General features: G+C 46.3%; 1 protein-coding gene across 49 annotated transcripts in view; it reads left to right on the top strand.

Annotated features, from left to right (window-relative positions):
• Window positions 1–13,821, top strand: part of LOC100521877 (pseudouridine-5'-phosphatase) — a 631,841-nt gene that overhangs the window by 377,939 nt on the left and 240,081 nt on the right. For 48 of the 49 annotated variants that reach the window (XR_014835030.1, XR_014835028.1, XR_014834991.1 and 45 more), the window contains one exon: window positions 141–280. The gene's annotated coding sequence lies outside the window, so the exon portion shown is untranslated. Of the gene's footprint in view, window positions 1–140; window positions 281–13,821 lie in introns of those variants that run through there. The other variant, XR_014835011.1, reaches the window with a different exon arrangement.

Below are 13,821 nucleotides of genomic sequence, written 5' to 3'. Positions count from 1 at the left end.
GTTATTTTGGGCATGGGGAGTGTTAATTATGGGGAGGGCACTGGAAGATGCTTCCCCGATGCAGGTAATGCCTGGTTTTTTGACCTGGAGGGTGGTGGCGTGGCCCTGTTCACGTTGCCATCTTTCATTTCCTTGAGCAGGTATGACGTGCGCCCTGTTCTTCGTCATGTTCACCAAAAGTTTATAAACTTTGTGATGCTACGTGTTCAAGCCACCCACATCCTGGACCGAAGGATTGACTTTGAATGAAACCAAAACTCCTGTTCATCGCAAGCCAAAGGTAAAGATAATTCTGTTGAGATTTCTATGAGCTTCATTTTTTTCCATCTCTTTCTCTCCCCCCCCGCCCCGCTCCCCCCCTCCCCACTGGAATCGTCTCTTCTTTTGTAGCTTTCGCCAGTATTAAAATGGTACGACGTGGTTTTCCAGAAACGATGTTACACGTGACGTTTTTAACTCAAGCCCAACACCCTCAAAGTGGGTGAGGCTTGCTGGGCTCAGTGATTTTCAACCAACATGTGAGCGAGATCAAGGACTGTGTAGACACACACACTGTTTTCGCTAGGCTGGTTTTAATGACAGAGATGCTTTTTTATAGTTTGTTACACAGCTGTTTTTCTTTTTCTAGCTGTGCCTGTGGCATATGGATGTTCCCAGGCCAGGGGTCGAATCGGAGCTGCATCTGCAACCTATGTCGCAGTCACAGCCACAGCAACACCGGATCCTTAACCCACTGAGCGAGGCCAGGGATTCAACCCACATCCTCACGGACACAATGTTGGGTTGTAAACCTGCTGAGCCACAGTGGGAACTCTGGTCAACCTATTTTGAGCAGAGTCACTGAAACTCACTAACTTGGCCCTTAGTCTGAACACTCAAAGAAGAAAAAAAAACAAAAACAAAACAAAAACAGGAAAGGCAAGTCTTTAATGCCTATTCACAGTGAGTAACGCAATTATTTCCCTGTGCACAGTCCTGATGGCGACATTTGTCACTAAATGGCCTCACTCGGGACTCTGCGAGGCCACCTTCCAAATATTTATGTGCCGATTATATCTGAACATAATACAGATATAATCAAATTATGTGTCATTGAAATAGTTGTTGGCAAAAGCCCCCACGTAATGTCATTCTCTTTATTCCTTCCCTGACACATCTTAGAACTAACCCCAAATTTCACCGTGGCTTAGAGACCACATGGGATGAAAGACGTGGAAAAACAGCCCATGCACATAAGTTTCTTTGATTTTTTAAAATTTTATCGGCGTATAGTTGACTTGCAAGTTTATTTTTTCAATAGACTAAAAATCCAATCCGCTCTCCTCTGTCTGCGATCATTTAAATTCTGTGCATTCTTTTGTCTGATGTATTCAGGCTTCTAAAGCCACATGCATAAGGGCATTTGTCAATAAGAAGATCAATAGTGAGCATTTATAGTTTCCACTACAGTGGGGAAAACAGATTAGAAATGATTTTGTAAAAGATAGTGAAAGGCTACCTCTGAAAGAGCCACTGCAGTAGACATAGCCAGTGAGGGTTTGGGAGATGGAGGTAGGTCTTACACCGCTGTTGTGACAGGGGCAAGACAGAGCCGCAGTTCCATGGCTGCGAAATAACTGTATGTTCCAAACTAGCTCTGGATAGTCCTTTATCAGTTACGGTGTTAAGTCCAAGTGCTACTAGGAAGAAACAGGGTCAGCATTTGAAACCAGCAAATCTCAACCATCTGGAGGAAATAACGCACTTCTCTTCGGACCTAACCTTACGAACAAAAACACAGGCCAGTGCGTGTCCTGGAGAAAGTCACATATCTTCTGGGGCTCGATTTCCTTATGTTTAAGATAGGAGTTACAATACTTCACGCCTGTAACACTGTGATGGAGGAGTTACCTGGTGGCTCCGTGGGTGAAGGATCTGGCGCTCTCTCTTCTGTGACTCAGGTCACTGCTGTGGCTTGGGTTTGATGCCTGGCCCGGGAACTTCCTCCTGCCTCGGGCATGGCCAAAACACGCAAATTGAGACTGTGCTGGGACTCCAGTGATACACGTGATTGAGAACATCATTCTTATGCAGGCGTTTGCCTTTCTCCAACTACTAAGGAAGGACAGGGCTTTCTCTTAAGCCTACCACTGCCTCCCACCGGACCGCTGCCCCTACAGAGAGGAGCTGTCCTGCATCCTCTCACTTCCCCACGTATCATTACCACTTCCCTACTTCTGACGCTTACCTGAAGCTCCTGGTCCCTACGAGCCTTAGAAACAAAGTTGTCCTCCCTCGTGATCCGCAAAAGTGAGTAGACTTGGAAAGGACCCTTCTAACCCTAAGCCCCTCTCCTCCAAGGCGGAGGCTGGACTGGTATGTGCAAAGAATTGCCACTGTAGCCCAACTGTGAAAGCAATTTGCTAACCACCCACCAGGCCACAAGGAATGTACTGAATATGTGCTCGATACACTGTTGCATTAGTTCCTATCTGTCATGTGGAGGCTGCTCCCTGCGTTGGGGAACTACAGGGAAATACAGCAAGGGAAGAATGTTTGATTTTCTCCATCTTTAAAAGTTTGATTGAAGTAGAGTTGATGTACAATGTCGTGATAATTTCTGTTGTGCAACACAGTGATTCAGTAACACACACACACATCCATTCTCTTTCAGATTCTTTTCCCATATGGGTTATTACAGAATAGTGGGTAGAGCTCCCTGTGCTAGAGAGCAGGTCCCCATTGGCCAGTTCTTCCATAGACCTCAGTGTGCATGTGCCAGTCCCAGACCCCCAGTCCATCCCCCCCCTCCTGCCCCCGCTGCCCAACACCTGTTCCCTTTGGTCACCATGTGTTTGTTTTCAAAGTCTGTGGGTCTGTTTCTCTTCTGCCAATAAGTTCATTTGTATCCTTTTTTTTTTAAAGCTTCCACATAGAAGTGATATCCTAGGATGCTTGTCTTTCTCCCTCTGCCTCACTTCACTTAGCATGATAACCCATCATCATCTTCCTCTTATCATTCTTAAATTGCAAATCCCCCCCCCCCCCTTTTAGATTCAGGTCTCCTGGAAGGGCACATCCTCCTTCACTCTTTTACATGCAAATCACAACCTCTTTCTAGGGAAAAACAAAACAGAAACCAACCTGAAATCTGTGGATCTGGTCCTAGGATGGCCCCTCCCTCGTCTTCCCCTCTCCCCCTCCCTCAGCCTCCTGAGACCATGGAGGCGGAGACAATTGGGATGGAGGCATCAAAACTGCTTTTGCTTACACTCACTCACAGCCTCTCCAGCGCTGCACCATTCGGAGGTACAGCTTGGCCCCCTCATCCGTCTGGATCATCCAGGGACCATCAGAAACAGTTCTGTCTAAATGCACTTGGAGAGAGAAGGAAAGAAACCTTTTTCTCCACACGCCCTTGCATCTGATACCCTTGCCATCTGCCCGTGTCGTGTCGCTTGCAGAGAATCACCCCTTTCCCCTTTCACGCCACACGGGTGGGCAGCCCGCCATGATCGCGATGCGTCACCTCGTGTAGCTGGCGAGTCATTTACCCAAGGCAGCAACTTCAAGGCCAGCAGCAAACACCTCCCTATGCACTGCCTGATAGTTGGGGGAAACAGAAGGCAAGCAGGCAAGAGCAGTGCTAACGGCACTGCTAGGCTGAGCAGAATATGTGAGTTTTATCAAGGGATTTGTAGGAGGCGTGGGCAGCTGTTGCTGGGACTGGCACCACAGGGGTAAAGCAAGGAAGTTGCCAAAAGAGAGCATTTCAGAATCAGGTGTGGCACTTAGGGAATGGTGATAGCAATGAGAAAGCTCGCTCTAGAAAGCAGGGCTTCCCGGCCATGACCATGACAAGGACAAGCTAGAAATGGTGCAGACGCCACCGCTTAAGAACCACTGCAGGGCTGTCTTGCATTACCACCTCTGTTTGCTTTCTTTCCCTAATAAACGCACAGGTCTCTGAAAGAACAGGACCCATTTACCAGGCTCCAGTCCTTATGTAAATATTTCCAGGTCTAGCTAGAAAATTATTTCCGATCCCTTGGTCATTCTCTGTGACCTGCTGTTGTCTTTTTTTAAAATTTCCCTATGTGTGGCTGTGTGCGCGCTCCTGGTGTACATTCATTTTGTTGACGGTTGGCTTTGCAGTTGCATTCCCATGCAGATCAGCAGTTGACATTAGGCAGATGTCTTAATAAAACTCTGTTTACTGGGTTACAAAGTGGAAGCTCTGATTCAATGGAGAGAAGCTCTGATTCAAGACAGAAGGGCTTGGGCACGATCCCAGCTGTAGATTTCTGCAGAAGGCGAGCTTGCAGACATGCAGAAGCGAAGTCCAAGTCCCAGGCAGAATGGCGAAGTGCAGCCTGTGGTTAGCTGTGCTGCTCCCATCCTTCCTTGAAAACCTCAGGGTTAGGTTAGGGATTAAGGGTGGGGTTAGAAGAAGGCAAGCTTGCACACATGCAGAAGCCAAGTCCAATCCCAGGCAGAATAGCGAGGCACAGTCAGCAGTTAGCAGTGCTGCCACCGCCCCCCTCATCCTTCCTTCCTAACCCCCAGGAAGGAATTAGGAGTTAGGGTTAGAAGAAGGCAAGCCTGCAGACATGCAGAAGGCAAGTCCTGGTCCCATCTGGAATAGCAACGCACAGTTGGTGGTTAGCAGTGCTGAGTCCCATGCTTCCTGCTGGCCCCCAGGTCTCTCTGTCGTATTCTCTGCCTGCCTGTCCCCCTGCCCTGTTACTCTCTCCTACTGTCTGCTCCCTTCACTCCAGTGAGAAACAAAACAAAACTTTATAGCTGTCTTCCTGGTAGCTGTGCCTGGTAGACACATTTACTTTCAAGTGTAAACTCTCTTGCCAATGTTACTTTAATTCACTAAACTGCATGAAAACAGGTGCAGAGGTTCGTGTGTGTGTGTGTGTGTGTGTGTGTGTGTGTGTGTGTGTGTGTGTGTGTGTCAGGGCTGGTGCAAGACCTCCCGGAAGCCCATGTCTGTGGTCTTGGTAAGGCTCCCTTTCTACATGTTCCCCTACAATCTTCTGGTTTTCCTTTGGTGAGGCTCCTTATTTTATATACAACCCGTCTGCAATTTTCATTCCCTGTTGGCAGGAACCATGTCCGTCCTGTTGGCTATAATTTCTTTAGTGTCCAACACACATGGAAGAGACCGTCTAGGTATTTTCAGTTTCAAATGAGAAAGCAAGAGTACGATAGCTACGGTGATGTAACGATAGCATTGGTTCCGTTGGGGGGAACATCCTCAGATTAGGACCGAGCCAGCTCTGTAGAATATGCCACAGAGTGTGGGAATGCCTTGGGCTGTGGGGGGTGTTGGCTCTCTGTCCAAGTTGACCTCCTGGTTTATAGACACTACTGACAGCCTGCAAGCTCAAGAAACCTGTCTTCTCTGTGTTACCTTGGTAACTCCTGGGAGGCCTCTGATCCTGGTGGGCTTGGAGTCCAGGGAGAGACCAAAAATGACCTCTCACTAATGTAGAGCCGAAGGGATGCTTCTATCTCTAGCAGGAAATGGTATGTTCATTCCTGATTCTGCTTTGACAGAAGACGCAAGAAGCCAGCTGGGGGCCAGATGCTCCAGTTGGCCATCAAGAGTTGAGTCACTTTCTTGCCAAAGCCTGTGTCCACTCACACTTCTGCCTGGAGCACATCAACTCAGCCACCTGTGACCGTATAGAACAGATGGTTGATCTTCTAGGGCCAAAGGCAAGAAAGTTGTTCATTTACGTGACATATTTTTTTTTAAAATGCCCTCTTGCAGGAGAAGTGCAGCCCTGTGATTGAGTGGCTTTCCTTTTTCATTCTGTTGGGAACAGATCATCAGAGAGAAAGGTCTTGATGACATCATGCAGATCCTACCATGAGGAGCCAGGGAGAAAAGGGGAACAGCTTTCCACTCTACATTTCTGTGCTGGAAATTGAGACTGGAACAAGAGAGGAATCTGTGAAAGTTTTGCTTGAGGGCTCAGAATTCAAACATATGTCCCTGCAAATGGACCATATGTTCCAGTCTTTACAGAGGCGAAGTTCCCGGGGCATCCTGGGGTTTCTCTAAGTAAAGATTAAAGTTCAGCAAATGCCGTCCACGCTGGTCCACTGACTTTTGCAGCTGGCCAGCCCTTGTGTAAATCACGCAATTAGCCTCAGATAAACGTCCTAAGCTCCTTTTCTCCTTTCTGCTGTCTACTGGGTCCTCCTGGGAGTTTACATCCCTGGGGAAACTGCGAGTCTGTTTGGCAGAAACCATTCTTTATACATGTGCACGCCAGAGGATGTCAGGGTAAAAGAAGCTATGGCTATCGGGTCTAGCAACACAGCAGCCCTGAGTCATTCATGGCTACCAAAAATCTGCGCCTCTCCCCCAGTTCGGCGGCCACATGCTGCTCCAGAATCAGGAGGTCACAGTGATGATGACGAAATACAATGGATAGATTTTATCTGTCTGGCAAAATCTTAGGTGATTTTGTTTTCACCCAGGGATCCAGGATGCACAGGGGCCATATCCTTTTTAAGGTGTAGCCAAGAGACAGAACTTTTCAGAAATCCCCTGTAAACCAAAGGAAGTCCATGTGTTACAAGCAACCCCTCCAGTTTCTGCTTTTTTAAAAAAATCTCCCTTCACCCTACCCTTTCCATGCAAAGCCACACAACTGGTTTAAGAGAAATGTCTGATCTTAGCCTGGCTGGAGCAGTCATCATTTTTGGTCGCTCATTGGTTGTAACCTTTTTAGTAGTCGAGCTTTGAGATTTGAAAGGCACGTTCAAAGCCTGCCGCACCCATCATCAGACCTCGCTGTGCTTGTAGAGATCCGGGAAATAATAGAGACATCCCACAGCAACTATGTAGGGCAACAGAATGAGGACAGTCAAACAAATACAAAAGTATGTGTTCTTCTTCCTTGAGTGTCTTTGGTGGGTCAGGGAAGAGGGAAGTCATGGCTGCATATTTTCTGGGTTGGTTATTAGGACTCCTCGCAATTAACCTTCAGAGTTTTCCACATGGTATTTCTCAACCAAAGTGTGGCACAGGAGTCCTGCCTCCAGGGTGTGGTACCCAACTTTTTCCTGTCAAGGCAAGTCAGACACACTGGTGAGAAGAGCAGGTGGATCTGAGAAGTGTGAGCCTGGAAAGCCCACTTGGGTAGAACTCCCACCACCCAGAGTCAAGCCTCTCTCTGCCACTCAACTTTGGTAAACCCCCCTTCCACCTGCCCTTCCGAGCCTCAGCTTCCTTATCTCTAAATTGGGCATAATGTTACCTGTTCTGCCTCACCAGGCAATTTTTCTGGCTTGATGGTGACAAATAGACAAAAGGGCTTTTGCTGTTATGTTTGAAGACCCCTGAGATCTTGAGCCCAGGTGTTCTTCCCAGTGAAACAGCTCTTCAGGCTTGAAGCAGCTAAATCATCCTTTGAGCGTAATCACAATTAACCCTGAACTGCATTGCTGTATTTTTTTTTCATTTTTAAAAAAGTTTTATTGAGGTAGAGTTGATTTGCAATATTGCGATCATTCCTGCTGTACAAAGTGATTTAGTTATACATGTAACACATCCATTCTCATTCAGATTCTTTTCCAAAATAGATGATCTCAGAATATTCAGTAGAGTTCCCTGTGCTAGAAAGCAGGTCCCTGTTGGCCAATTATTCCATAGACCTCAGTGTGCATATGCCGGTCCCAAACCCCGAGTCCATCCCTCCCCCCACCTGTTCCCTTTGGTAACTATAAATTTGTTTTCAAAGTCTGTGAGTCTGTTTCTGCTCTACAGATAAGTTCATTTATATCCTTTTTGTAGATTCCCCATATTAGTGCTATCATATGATGTTTGTGTTTCTCTTTCTGATGTACTTAGTATGACAATCTCTAGTTGCATCCATGATGCTGCAAATGGCTTTATTTTGTTCTTTTATATGGCTGAGCAATATTCCATTGTGTATGTATACATACGTCTTTATCCAATCCTCTGTCAAAGAACGCTTGCGTTGTTTCCATGTCTTGGCTGTTGGAAATAGTGCTGCAATGAACATTAGGCTGCATGTATATTTTCAAATTATACTTTTCTCCGGATAGATGCCCAGGAGTGGGATTGCTGGATCATATGGTGGTTCTGTTTTTAGTTTTTTGAGGAACCTCCGCAGTGTTCTCCATACTGGCTGCATCCAGTTTACATTCCCACCAATGGTGCAGGAGGGTTCCCTTTTTTCTGAGCCCTCTCCAGCATTTATCTAATGTTTGTAGTTTGTAGACTTTTTGATGACAGCCATTCTGACTGGTGTAAGGTGGTACCTCACGGTAGTTTTGATTTGCATTTCTCTATAATGAGCGATGCTGAGCATATTTTCGTGTGGTTTTTGGCCATCTGTCTGTCTTCTTTGGGGAAATGTCTGTTTAGACCTTCTGCCCATTTTGAAAGTCTTTGCTTTAGACGGAAAGTTTGATTGTGGTGGGAAGAAACCCATTGCTTCTTGGTTCTTCACAATACTGGTGTGGATTGTGGTGATTCCTTGGAACACAGAGGCTGGGAGGGAAGGCTTCCCATCTTTCAACCAAGCTGGGACGTTTCAGAAAGGAAACACTGGTAATCAGTCCTCTGGAGAAGCAGGTGTAAATCAAGACTATCACAGGCAAGTCAGGGCCTGTGGTGACCTTATCTCTAAGGACAGAAATAGAAAATGGCCAGCAGGATGACAGTGACATTTAGATTTACGTCCAGGATTCCACATCCGGATTCTGCTGGCAGGTCTACCCTTGTGCTTGTGTTGGGGTCTCAACAGTGATCCTATGAATCCTTGCATGTGGGTGAAGTCTAGACCAACGCTTGATCATGTCGCCCATTGCTAATCAGTTACACCATGTATCATACTGACTGTTTCAATGTATCCTGTTGCTAGGTGACCACTGTAGTCAAGGGTCTGACTCTATTTAAAAAAAAAACAAAAAAACAAAAAAAAAAACCAAGATGGAGTTCCCACTGTGGCACAGAGGAAATGAATCCGACTAGGAATCATGAGGTTGCGGGTTCAATCCCTGGCCTCGTTCAGTGCGTTAAGGATCTGGCATTGCCGTGAGCTGTGGTGTGAGTCACAGACACAACTCGGATCTGGCGTTGCTGTGCCTATGGTGTAGGCGGGCAGCTGTAGCTTCTTCAATTAGATCCCTCGCCTGGAAACCTCCATATGCCCGCAAGTGTGGCCCTAAAAAGCAAAAATAAATAAATAAAGTAACAACAACAACAGCAACAAAAAACAAAAAACAAGGTAAAGACTTTTACCAAGATTTAGGGGGTCAGGGGAGAGAATAACCCCTATGAGTTAAGTTTCTGCTTGGGTGCATCAGAGAAAGGAACATTTCAGCTGGGTCTTGAAGGTTGAGTAGGAGTTCCCCAGAAAAAGATACGTGACACCCTTTTTTTTTTTTTTTTTTTTTTTTTTTTTTTGCTTTTTAGGGCCACACCTGCAGCATATGGAAGTTCCCAGGCTGGGGGCCAAATTGGAGCTGCAGCCACCGGCCTATGCCACATCTCACAGCAGATTCGAGCCACATCTGTGACCTACACCATGGCTAACAGCAAAGCCAGATCCTTAACCCACTGAGTAGTGACTCCCTTTTTTGTGGTTTGATTACTGATAGCTTTCAAAGCCAACCCTCCCCCGCATTCTCTTTTGTCCTACCTCTGGACAATCCAATAAAAAAAAAAAAAAGTCAGGAGCTACTTTCCCAGAAGGCGTTAGGAAAATTCAAGCCAGGAAAATCCCAACTCTCGGGCATGTAGGGATGCTTACCCTGGCTCAGCCCCCGACACAATAAAACCTAGAGCCTCCCTCCCCTCCCACTCTCATTTCACTTTAGATCAACCCGGAGACTCTCTCCTCGGGAAATGCTCCTGCTGGCTTCTGTCTGAGTCACAAACTATTTCCAACACATGGGAGCCTGTGTGTCATTTGTCCTTACCTACATATACCCCTGGGAAGGTGGCTGACTAGCATCTCTCAGGGGTTGCTGCTCTCCCAAATCAAACAGCACCCTAGCTAGCTGAGCACACAGCCATCGCTACATAAAAACACCTGTCACGGAGTGACGTGTGAAACACACACAAAGCAACGCAGCCACTGTTGTGAAAGACAACCTCAAACTATTTAACTTCCCAACTTCCCAACTAAACCCTGGGTTCTCCCCACACCTCAAGTCCAACATAACCTTTTGCAAATGTAACTTTCCAATCTGTGTAGCTGTTGTCATGGGAAGGGAAAATAATCTCACAGAACCCACTTCCAGTTTACAGAGATGTCTTGGATCTGACTTTCTTGTGGTTCCAAGCCAAGGAATTTATTTATTTTTTTTTAATAAAGATTTTTAGTTTTTCCATTATAGCTGGTTGACCGTGTTCTGTCAGTTTTCTACTGTACAGCAAAGTGATCCAGGTACACATACGCGTATACATTCTTTCCAAGCCAAGGACTTAAACTCCTTGTCTTCGTGATCTCTTGCTGTGTAACACATTCCTAGAAGATCACTGGCTGAAAATAGCACACACTTATCACATGCGGAGTCTGTCTCTCAGGGTCAGGCCCCCCAGTGCAGCTCCCACTGGGTGTCATGAGGTTGTAGCCAGGGGGTCAGCTAGGACAGTGGTTTCATCCAAAGACTTGGATGTTGTTGAAGGATGAGCTTCCAGAGTCACCTGACTGTCGTCAGGATTTTTGAGTCCTGACGATTTAGGGATGGCTGTTAGCTGGAGCCCAGGGATTTAGGGATGGCTGTTACCTGGAGCTGTCCCTCTGGGTACAGCTCTTCTCTTGACTTCTCCATACGGTTGCCTATTTCTCCAAAGTCCAGCACAAGAGAAAGGATCTGCTGGAAAGACAGAAGTCACCCTTGGATGTCACCTAATCACAAGAATGACAACCCGTCTTTGATGTATTGCTTAGAATCAAGGCACCAGGGGAGTCCACGTGCAAAGGAAGGGATGAAACAGGATAAATCAGGAGGTAGGCTTATCTTGGAGTCTGCTCATGGCACGCCCCAAATCCAGGAACACACACTTGAAGTTACGGTCCTTGCCTTGGTGAACCCACCTTATCCATCTCCTCGCAAGAGACAAGACAGCATGACAGCTGGACGAGAGTGGTATAAGCCAGTGCTTCTCAGCCCTTTTCCACAATTGGACCCGAAAGTGCTTTTCCACACACCTGTTCCAAATCCACCCTTGATGAAGTTTTAACAAATATACTGCTTCTCTCTTCTATATTTCTGAACTCTGTACATAAAATCAGTATGATTCTTTTTTTTTTTTTTAATGCACAGGTTTGTTTTGTTTTGTTTTAAATACACAGATTTTTAACTATTTTATTTCCTTTCCTCTCCTTTTTTGGCCACTCTGCAGCATATGGAGCTCCCGGGCCAGGGATCAGATCTAAACCGCAGTTATGACTTAAGACACAGCTGTGACAACTAAGGACCCTTAACCCACTGTGCCTGGCCAGGGATTGAACCTGCATACCAGTTCCAAGATGTCACCAATCCCATTGGACCACAGCAGGAAGTCCAAGTATGACTCTTTTCACATCCCAAGACTGAATTTTCACCCCATTTGGGACAGTAACATCTTTAAAGAATGCATACCCTACAGTCAGACTGCCTAGATTTCTCTCTCCTTTGCACCACTTACCAGCTTGGTGATCTTAGGCAAGTCCCCAAACCCCTCTGCACGTTCATGAACTTTCTTAATTGTAAAGGAGCATCACAGGAACATCTACCACTTAAGGTTGTTACGGGGATAAAAATGACACAGTGTGTGTGACGTACATGGGACAGACTTAGTCGGCAGGAAGAGCATAATAACTCCTGGCTTCTGTTCCTGCAACGTGCAAAGCACCATGCCTAGCACCGGGAATACCAAGGCAAAACGAGAGCCTCAAGGAGGCTTTGTCAAAGGAGACAGAACAATGACAGAAGGTACGGTATGTGCTATAAGAAGGTTAGAGTCGAGATGATTGGGGCATAGAGAAAAGGGGGTGCCTAAAATTCCAGGAGGAGCGAGGAGAACAGGAGAAGGAGGTGTTTCTCAGAGAAAAGAGAGAGCTGAAGAATGAGAATCCATTTGAGAGCTGAGGAAGGAAGAACGGAACGCAAGCAACGGCAGTGACTGATGGAGAGGAAGAAGAGGATGAGACAGGTCACCACGTGGTAGAACATGATATTTCCCCCCAAAATTTGCTGGCAGAAATGTGTGCTTTTTCAGGTTTCTTTTGCTTCATTCATCTATTCATTCGTCTACACACTTATCCACCCACTATCATTCCATCTGTCTCTCCATAGACCTGAGTTGCCCATCCTTCTGTCCATTTGCCCACCCATCCTTCTATCCATCTGTCCATCCACCTCATCCTTCTATCCACCCATCCACTGATCCATCCACCAGTCCACTTTTCTGCCCATTCACTTGTCCATCTATCCATCCATGCACACATCTACTTATCCATCCATTTACCCACTCACCCGTCCACCCACTTACCTATAGCCCCACCCGTCTCTCCATCCATCCAGCCACCCATCTATCTACCCCTACAACCACCAATCCACCTTTCTACCCACCCACCCACCCATCCACCCATCCACAAACCTACCATTTATTCACCCATCCCATCCTTCTTTTCTTCCATCTACCCATTCATCCATCCACAAATCCAGCCATCCATCAACCCACCCACTGATCCATCCATTTATTTACCGATTCTCCCACGCTCTCCGTCTGTCCCTTCATCCACCCTCAGATCCATCCATCCATCTATCCATTTATTTACTCCTTTTCCCGTCCTCTCCTCCCAACCATTCACATCCTTACATACATTCATCATCTCTCTTTCCACAGAGGTTTTCAGGTGGCTTGGCAAGACACCTAAAATATATATATATATATATTAAAAATACGTAAATAAACCAACAGTGTGATAAACAAACCAAATACAGAAATCAGGTCAGCATGGAAAGGAGAGAACCTTGAATAGGGACACAGAGGAGAGCCAGGGATTCGGTGTATAGAAGCACACATCCCTGTGACGCATTATACTGCCAGATGAGGGTCCTACATCTGGCCTGCTAACCTGTGGGGCTGCTTCTGCTTCCAAGGTGGCCTCTATGTGTTCAGACAAGACTACAGAGAAATGACTGAAGTCGAAAGGGAGGCATCTCCTAACGTGTTGACTGTACTTCATCTCCATCAAACACCTGGTGGCATTTGAGCAGACACTGACAAATACACTCCCTCTCCCCATTTATCCTTCACCAGCATCTAAAGTGAGTTGGGCCGTGGAGGCAAGATGCAGCTGATGACACCTGGGTCGGGATTCAAACACTTCCCCCTGAAAATCCATTTTACTCCTTGGCTGTTAGCCACATTTACTAAAGGAAAAATGTATACTTAACATGTCGCAAAAAAAAAAAAAAAAAAAAAAACTCTGCAAAATACCTAAATATAGATTGCTTCATTACCTTCAAATCAGCCCGAAAAGAAGACAGAGGCTGGCGCTCTGGAGGAATCAAGAAGCTGGGGAACCGTGGTACCGTCTGCAATCAGGAGGAATTACAATTATGGCACCAAGCACTAATCCTGGAAAATCAAAACACAGTTAGGCAGCCACGAAATCCCCTTATAAAAGACACTCATCGTTATCCAGCCTCTTTCCCCCCCTAGAAAATGAAGCGTCGGAGACATCATGCCAGCCCTTAGCCGTTTGCCGTAGCACGGTCATTATTCTTTATGGCGCTCCTGAATATACTCATCAAACCCAAAACCAAGTTCACCTTCCAAATGCATGC

This window comes from Sus scrofa, chromosome X (assembly GCF_054392235.1).
Source record: "Sus scrofa isolate SSC_HxYL_T2T_F1_AM1 chromosome X, Sscrofa_HxYL_maternal_Yorkshire_Landrace_v2.0, whole genome shotgun sequence".
In the NCBI taxonomy this organism is placed as follows: Eukaryota; Metazoa; Chordata; class Mammalia; order Artiodactyla; family Suidae; genus Sus; species Sus scrofa.
Note: the sequence above shows the minus strand (reverse complement) of the source record. Positions and strands in the feature narration are given on the sequence as shown.